At 40.1% G+C, this 7485-nt stretch overlaps 1 non-coding gene across 1 annotated transcript; it reads left to right on the top strand.

Moving 5' to 3' along the window:
* The first annotated feature begins 1413 nt into the window (after positions 1 to 1413).
* On the top strand, positions 1414 to 1519 carry LOC145590234 (small nucleolar RNA R71). Its single transcript, XR_014101874.1, has one exon. It is a non-coding gene; the product is annotated as a small nucleolar RNA R71 (small nucleolar RNA).
* The last annotated feature ends 5966 nt before the right edge of the window (positions 1520 to 7485 follow it).

Raw genomic sequence — 7485 nt, 5'->3', positions numbered from 1 at the left:
AACATCACAAGTCCTCCTACCGCTCAAAATGTCTTTAAGAAATTTTGCATAGTTGGGCATTTGGGTAACAACTTCGGTAAATGGTAGAGAAAGGTGAAGTTGCTTGAGCATGTCAATAAATCTTCCAAATTGTTCATCTAACTTGTGTCTCATGAATTTTTGTGGATAAGAAAGCTTGGGTTTCACAATTTCTTTCTCCACTCTCACCTCACTAGGTTTCTCAATCTCAACCTCACTCAAAGATGCACCATCTCTCTCATCTTCTACTAAAACCTCTTTTGTGGACTACTTGGTCTCACTCTTCCTAGGCAAACTCTCCTCAAGAACCTTACCACTCCTTGTAATAATAGCATTGACCGGTCTCTTAGGATCTAGGCCTTGAGAAGGTAAAGAACAAGGACTAGCATGGTCTTTTAAAGCATTAGCAAGTTGAGAAATTTGGTTTTCAAGTATCTTATTATGAGTCATCATTTCATTAAATTTCTTGTCACTTACGGCTATGTAAGTGTTCAACAACTTTGTTTGGTTTTCAATGATTTCTTCCAAATTGGTCCATGAGAAGAAGAAGAAGAGGATTGAACATAGGAATTATCATTTTGGGTCTTTGGAGCAAATCCGGGTGGGGGACCCCTTTGAGAGTTATTTTGAAAATTTCCCCTATTGTGATTGTTCTAATTACCTCTACCTTGATTATGGTTACCATAACCTTGGTTATGATTACCATAATTTTGGTTTTGATTTTGGCTACTATAACCTTGGTTGTTATAGTTACCTCGGGAATTTTGATTCCCATGGTTCCTATTACCACCACCTTGGTCGTAGTTGTAAAAATTGCCATGGTTGTTGAAATTCTTATTCCATTTACTTCTTTGATTCTCAAACCTAGAATCATTATTGTTTGACACATAGTTCACATGGTCATTCACATTTCCATCTTGATCATCACAAACATCCATACATGCATGAGGGCAATTAGAAACATCATGATCATACGATCCATAATCATCACAAAACAAGCATCCACTAGGCATGTTACTAGAATAGGGAGGGGGTTAAGAATTAGAAGACATACCTCTCCCCTTATATTGGGAGGGAAGACTTGAAACTTGGTAGGTAGCACTTTCCAACTTCGCCTTGATAGCGGACATCTCCTTCCCCAAGTTTGTCATTTGTGAGGATAGATTGTTGATTGCATTTAGGTGATCAACCAAGTACACTAAAGAGCTACTCTTGCTAGTTGACTCTCTTTCTCCATCTTGCCAATCTCTATAATACCTCATTACGTCTTCAATCATGTCTACCACTTCCTCTTCCGTTTTGTTCATGATAGGACCTCCAGCTCCTCCATCTAAACATGATTTTCCTTTAGGACTAAGGCCTCCATATAATATTTGAATAATTTGGTAAGTAGGAATTCCGTGGTGAGGACATTCTCTTTGATACTCTTTGTACCTCTCTCATGCTTCATAGAGGCTCTCATTAGGCTTTTGTTTGAAACCTTGAATCAAAGCTCTAGCCTCCACCGTTTTCTTTTGTGGATAGAAACGGGATAGAAATTCCTTGGTCACTTCGTCCCATGTCCTTAGAGAATTCGGCTTGACCTCCTTGTCTAGCCATTCCAAGGCACGCCCTATGAGGGAAAAGGGAAAAAGCTTGAGGCGGATGAATTCTTGGGAAATTACATTCACCTTGATAGTATTGCAATATTTTGCTTGGCCCCACTAAATTTTCGCCTCTCTATCAAAGTGATCATTGTTGGCCTTATTTCAAAATCATTCGCCGGTGTTGTAGGTGGAGCAATCCCACTCTCAAATCTATATGAATCGGGAATCCCCAATTCTTTCAACGCCACTCTTGCATTTTCTCCCATTCTTGCTTGTTCCTCTTGTTGTGGTTCTTCTTCACTTGAAGTGCTAGGACTCAAAGATCGTCTACCAACACTTAACCTTGCAATAGTTCCCTCAATTTTCAGATCAAATGGCACTAGTGAGACCACGTGCTCTATGCATACAATCTCAAAAGAAATGATTAGTGGCACGGCTACAAGTGTAGCCTAAAAGAAAATCTTTTTGTATTTTCGATTAAGGATGAAATAGACACAACAACTATAGCAAAGCACCAATATCATTCCCCAGCAACGGCGCCATTTTTAACGCATGGAAAATGTAGGTCGTTTTCTACCCTTTCCTAGAGCCAAATAAAATTTATAAACACTCGACCAACCTAATACGAGTATATGGTAAGTCAAGGGTCGAACCTAAAGGAATGAGTAGGTGCAAGCTATAGCCTAGGTCAAGCTACTTCGAAGATTGTAGAAAGATATGGTTGGTAACTAAGGTATCGAGAAGGTTAGATAAATCGAGAAATTTAATATACTAAACACTAGGGATATAGGTTCCACATGCAAGCTCAATGATTATGTTAATTGATGGATCACTCGATCAATTCAAACAATACAAAAGACAAACAATAGTTGCAACCAAAGGAATCCAAAAGCTATCTCCTATAAGCAAAGCTAGGGTTCACTATGAATGGCTAAATAGGAAAATCACAATCAAATTCAATCAATTAAAGCAATTCTCAAATCGAGGGTTCATGTCATTGAAATTTGCAATGCAATCTAGATTAATCTTATAGGTTGATCACTCCTAGTCTAATTAATCACATGCACAACTATGTCAACCAATTTAATTGCAACAATTCAATCAATCAAGGGTCATCAACTAGCAAAAATCATCAATCAAGCATGCTTCCCCTTCTCCCTAGCAACTAATCTACTCACTAATCATGGTGAAATTGAGGAACAAAACAAATTCAATCACAATCATATTTATTTCAAGTTTAATCAAGATGAAATTCAATCACTCAACAAATTCTAAAGCAAAGAATTGAATTCAAATCAAACATTCAAGAATTAAAGGAAATTATAATAAAAGTAAATTCAAAGGAAAGAAATCTCACAAACCTTCATTGATTTGAAGAAGAAATCCAAGATACAAGTTGAAATCAAAGATCAAATTCAAGTACAATCAAGTAATCTTAAGCTTCTCTCTCTACTTTCTCTCTCTTCTCATTCTGGAAAATAAGTGTCAAGTATAAAAATAAGTCGTCTCCCCAAAAAAGGAAAAGTCTAAAGCTATAAATAGAAAATCGAGCGAAGGGGAGCGAGGCGCCTGGTGCGTGCGCACCACCAAGCCGCGCGCGCACAGCTGGGTCTGCGTGCACACACCACCTATGCTGCGCGCGCGCACCCCTGCTTGGTGCTCGTGGCCTTGCCTTGTTCGCTTGCTCGATCGATCTCCGCGCTCCCGAGCATCCCTATCATTGGTGCACTGGAGGCGATGCTCGTGAGAAGGGCTGCTCGTTTGAAAACTTTGAGCCAAAGCATTGCTTCCAAGGTCCTCGTGCTTAGGGAGCTAGCTTGAATTGCATGTTTGGATTCCCGAACTTAGCTCCATCAACCTTCTTGAATGCGCTCGAGCTTCCTCCTTGATAATTAAACATCGGGAAACTCAACACACCTACAAAATAAGTCAAAGAAACGGAGAAGCGAGAAAAGATAACCGAGAAATGAATAAAATAGAAAGAAAACCATCAAAAGGACACATTTCTCTAAACTTACACACAAACACGCAAAACAAGCATTACTATGCAAAACCACGACATAAAAGACTAGAAACGAGCATAAAACTACAAAGAAAACCTAGCCTAAGAGTGCCATAAATGACACTCATCAGGATCGGTTACTCATCTGTAGCGGTTGAGACTCACCGCGGGCCCAAATAACAATGGGGCCAAGTAGCTCCTCGGCCTCAAGAGAGAAAAGGGTAGTATCCTACCAAAATGAACTGCAGCTAATAGGAACTCCAATCCGGTGATCATAGAGTAGTCAAGGGGAGTGACAGTCATCTCACCCCAAGGAAAGTGGAATGTGTTGGTGGTTTCCCAAAAGAACTCCACCAAAGCGCAAACCAAGAAACGGCTCGACTTCAAAGAATAGAGAGCCCGGGTAGTCTGCAGCAAAGAAGTCAAACCACAAGACTCCCACAGCGCACGCAACTCCTCGTTGTTGCGAAAGTAAGAATCATACAACTGCCCTATGGTGTCGTTGCCTGAACCGTGGCAACGAACTCGCTCATCAGTCATCCTGAGCCAGACGCGCTCAGAAATATGGAACTAGAGCGTGAAGTACAAGGTGTGTCCATCCCACTCAAGGAACTCCCCAAGGATAGTGGAAGTCCTCTCGCCGGTGTCGACGAGCTCGTCCTCTCGGTGAGCCCCATGAGAGCGTGAGCTAGAACCGCGTCATTGAGACATGCTAATTATGCAAGCAAACAGTAAAAAAAAGGCTCTATAGTATCTAAGGTTTGCCTAGCCGCATGATACCATGTTCATAAAAAAAAGAAAAAAAAAACAGAGCATGTTTTTTATTCAAGTAAAAATAGCATTTTCAAACAATCAAACAATTTCTTACAATACTATGACAAATATTGTGACAAATTGAGCATGAATAGCTAGCAAGAACATGAAGAACAAGCCACATTGTTCTCACGAACTCAAGGTGCCCAACACTGGCAAATCATTCGTTTCTTCACCAAATTGAGTCAAACAAGTCTCAAAAAACTCTAAGGTGATATACAAGCATGAACAAGCAATTTCATGGAAAGAAATTTGACAAAAAATGCAAAATAAGTTTCGGATTTTTTGGAAATTCGTAAATAAAACACACAAAATTCTTCCAAACAAGGGGGAGTTGGAGCAAAACTTACATAAATCAGAAAACTAGAGATCGAGAGCTTAATTTGCAACAAATTTGGGCGAATTTGGTTGAGAAACGAGCAAGAACGAGTGATTTGAAGGTATGAGCGAAAACCGAGCAAAAATAAGGCAAATTACGAAATGAGGAAGAAGAAGGGGTTTTATTCCGGAAACGCGACTCCATCGCACCGCGATAGAACCATCGCGCCGCGACAAACCTGGCGCGCCGCGATGACACGTGGTAGCGTGCGCTGGTTCTCCTTTCCTCAGCGATGCAACTCCTAGGCTCTGTAACTAGTTATGTGGACCTTATTCAGCAGTTGGGTTCTTTGGTACGCCAGTTAGCCCCTACGAGCAAATTGACATGATTAGTAGTCGGCTTGATTACAATCGCAGTAAGTGATCTGCCTGATGAAGATCATCTCACTTAACTTAAGCGCCTAAGTACTGGCTCATCACAAGCACCGAGGTATTGGTTCACAAGTAAGCACAAGCGCCAAAGTATCGGCTCATTACAAAATGCGCCGAGGTAATGGCACAGCAAGCAATCACAGCAAAATATATCAGCAAAGCACTAGCAAACGGAGGATCAAGAAGCGATGGTCTTTGATAATATTCCTAGGAAGATTGTCACAACAAAACTGAAGATGGCTAAAAGCAGCGGTCTTCGACGATGTCCCTGAAAGGAATGGTGTCCTTTGAACAAGTGTAATATTTCGATAGTGGGTTCGAAATTATTAGAAAGCTAATTATTCAGTGAGGTCAAGTGATCGAAATGCCTGGGTGGAGGCTGCTTCCAATCAGTAATATTAATGTATAATTAATATTACAGCTTAATCTTGACTGAACCCTTCGGGTCACACCCAAGCAACTAACGAACCGATGTGATGAATTAATTCGGAAGGAATTAATGAGTCGCCCGAGTATTGTGAAAAAAGACATCGGATTCCGAGCTTGGAGCGTCGGAACCGAATCTTCAAAGTCGAGCCAAAATTTAGGAATTAGCGAGACGGGAAAATTCTTCAAGTAACAAGTAAAAACCCTAGCCGCGCGACAGGCTAGGGAAGCGCGCCAAATAGAAGTGCGCCACGTGGCAGCGCCATGTGGAAGCACACATGGCAGCCACCGGGGTGGGCGTGCCACGTTGGCATCCACCAAATGGCAACGCGCCACGTGGCAGCATGCCACGTTGGCAATGCCATGTGGCAGCGGGCCGCGGACCCCAATGGTAGGTCATGGACACAGGCCAAAAGGTGGCGACCCAACCGAACCCAACTTGGGGCTCAAGGTTGGGTGCCACATGGTTAGATCACAATGCATGTGAGTTGCCTTGGGGAGCAAGTGAGGAAGTGGTCCTCACCTAACCACGTGACACTTGTTACTTTGTTATTCCTTGGTTTATTTAACTAAGGATTGAATTCAACATTCTTTCTATGTGGGATCTTTTTGTTAAAAAAGTCCCACATTGATAGATGAGTGGAATTCACAAGAAAACACTCCTTATAAATAGCCAAGGCATACCTTGGGATTGTTCACTTGAATAAGGTGTTGAAAAAGGCATCTCCATTGAGAAAACCTTTGAACACATATAATTACTCGGGTTTAGGTCGGGCTTAGTTAACCCCTAAGAATTGTACCATTTTCGGGGGTCGAGTTGCGGGTGGACTTCCATTGGAGGTTCTCGTGTGTACGAAACTTAGAGCTTTCAAAGTAAGAGCTCTTTTAGTGAGCGAAGAACGCGCCAAAGGTATTAATCTCTTTCTTAATCTTGTTGTTTAAGTTAATTATGCTTTATGACTATATATATTGTGAGTGTGGTCTTGGCTCGGGTTTTCTTCCGCGGTGAGTCGGATTCCTTGAAACCCAACAGCAGTATCGGAGCCTTGCACATTTATTTTTATAATCATATTTTTCAAGGTGTTTTTATGGCTTAATTTTTCTTGTTTTAAGTTGCTAATTAGATTAGTAGCTCGGTTTTATTAATTTTAAACTCGTATTAAAGCTGTCTTCAGCCCAGAACCTAGATTTTTGCCCAAAAATAGTGAATTTTTGGTGGAAAAGGTGTTCTAGAAATGGTTTTACCCTTGTAGGAGTGTGTTTTTAGCCAAAAAACGACCAGAAATGCCTTTTTCGAGGGATTTTTCGTTTTGACGAAAAATTTTAAGACTTCCTAACCTTGAATCTTAATGGCATATTTATGGTGGTTATGTATTTGGTTCTTTCCTTAATGTTTCAACATTTTAAAACTCTTTAAGCGTGGTTACTTGGTAGTAATTGGTGCTTGAAAGATTGGTTTATATTTTCACATAATTGCATATTCATTGCATTAAGTGTGAAAAATTTGTTCTTTGAGGCTTCTAAGTACTAAAGATCCAATCTTTAATTGTTTTAAGTGGTTGGAACTTTGAGTTGCTAATTCCATGAATTTTTGGTTGAACTTTTGATTTAATCATGTATTAAGTTGATTGGAATCATAAAGTTTGAATCTTGTGATAGAAATTTGATTTATCTTCATGTTGGAAGATATAATTTTTCAAGGATTCACAAGTTAAAGTTGGAATCTTTATTTGAATATTTGTGTTCATAATTCCAACCCCCCTTTATTTTGTAAAAATCTCATGATTAATTTAAATTAATTAAATTAATAGTGAGTTATTACCCTTGTTCATTTTGTTGCACCAAGTTAAACCAATTTTATTAAAGAATGGTTCTTGGAAATAATTTTGG

This window comes from Chenopodium album, chromosome 17, assembly GCF_948465745.1.
Source record: "Chenopodium album chromosome 17, dcCheAlbu1.1, whole genome shotgun sequence".
Lineage (NCBI taxonomy): Eukaryota > Viridiplantae > Streptophyta > Magnoliopsida > Caryophyllales > Amaranthaceae > Chenopodium > Chenopodium album.
Note: the sequence above shows the minus strand (reverse complement) of the source record. Positions and strands in the feature narration are given on the sequence as shown.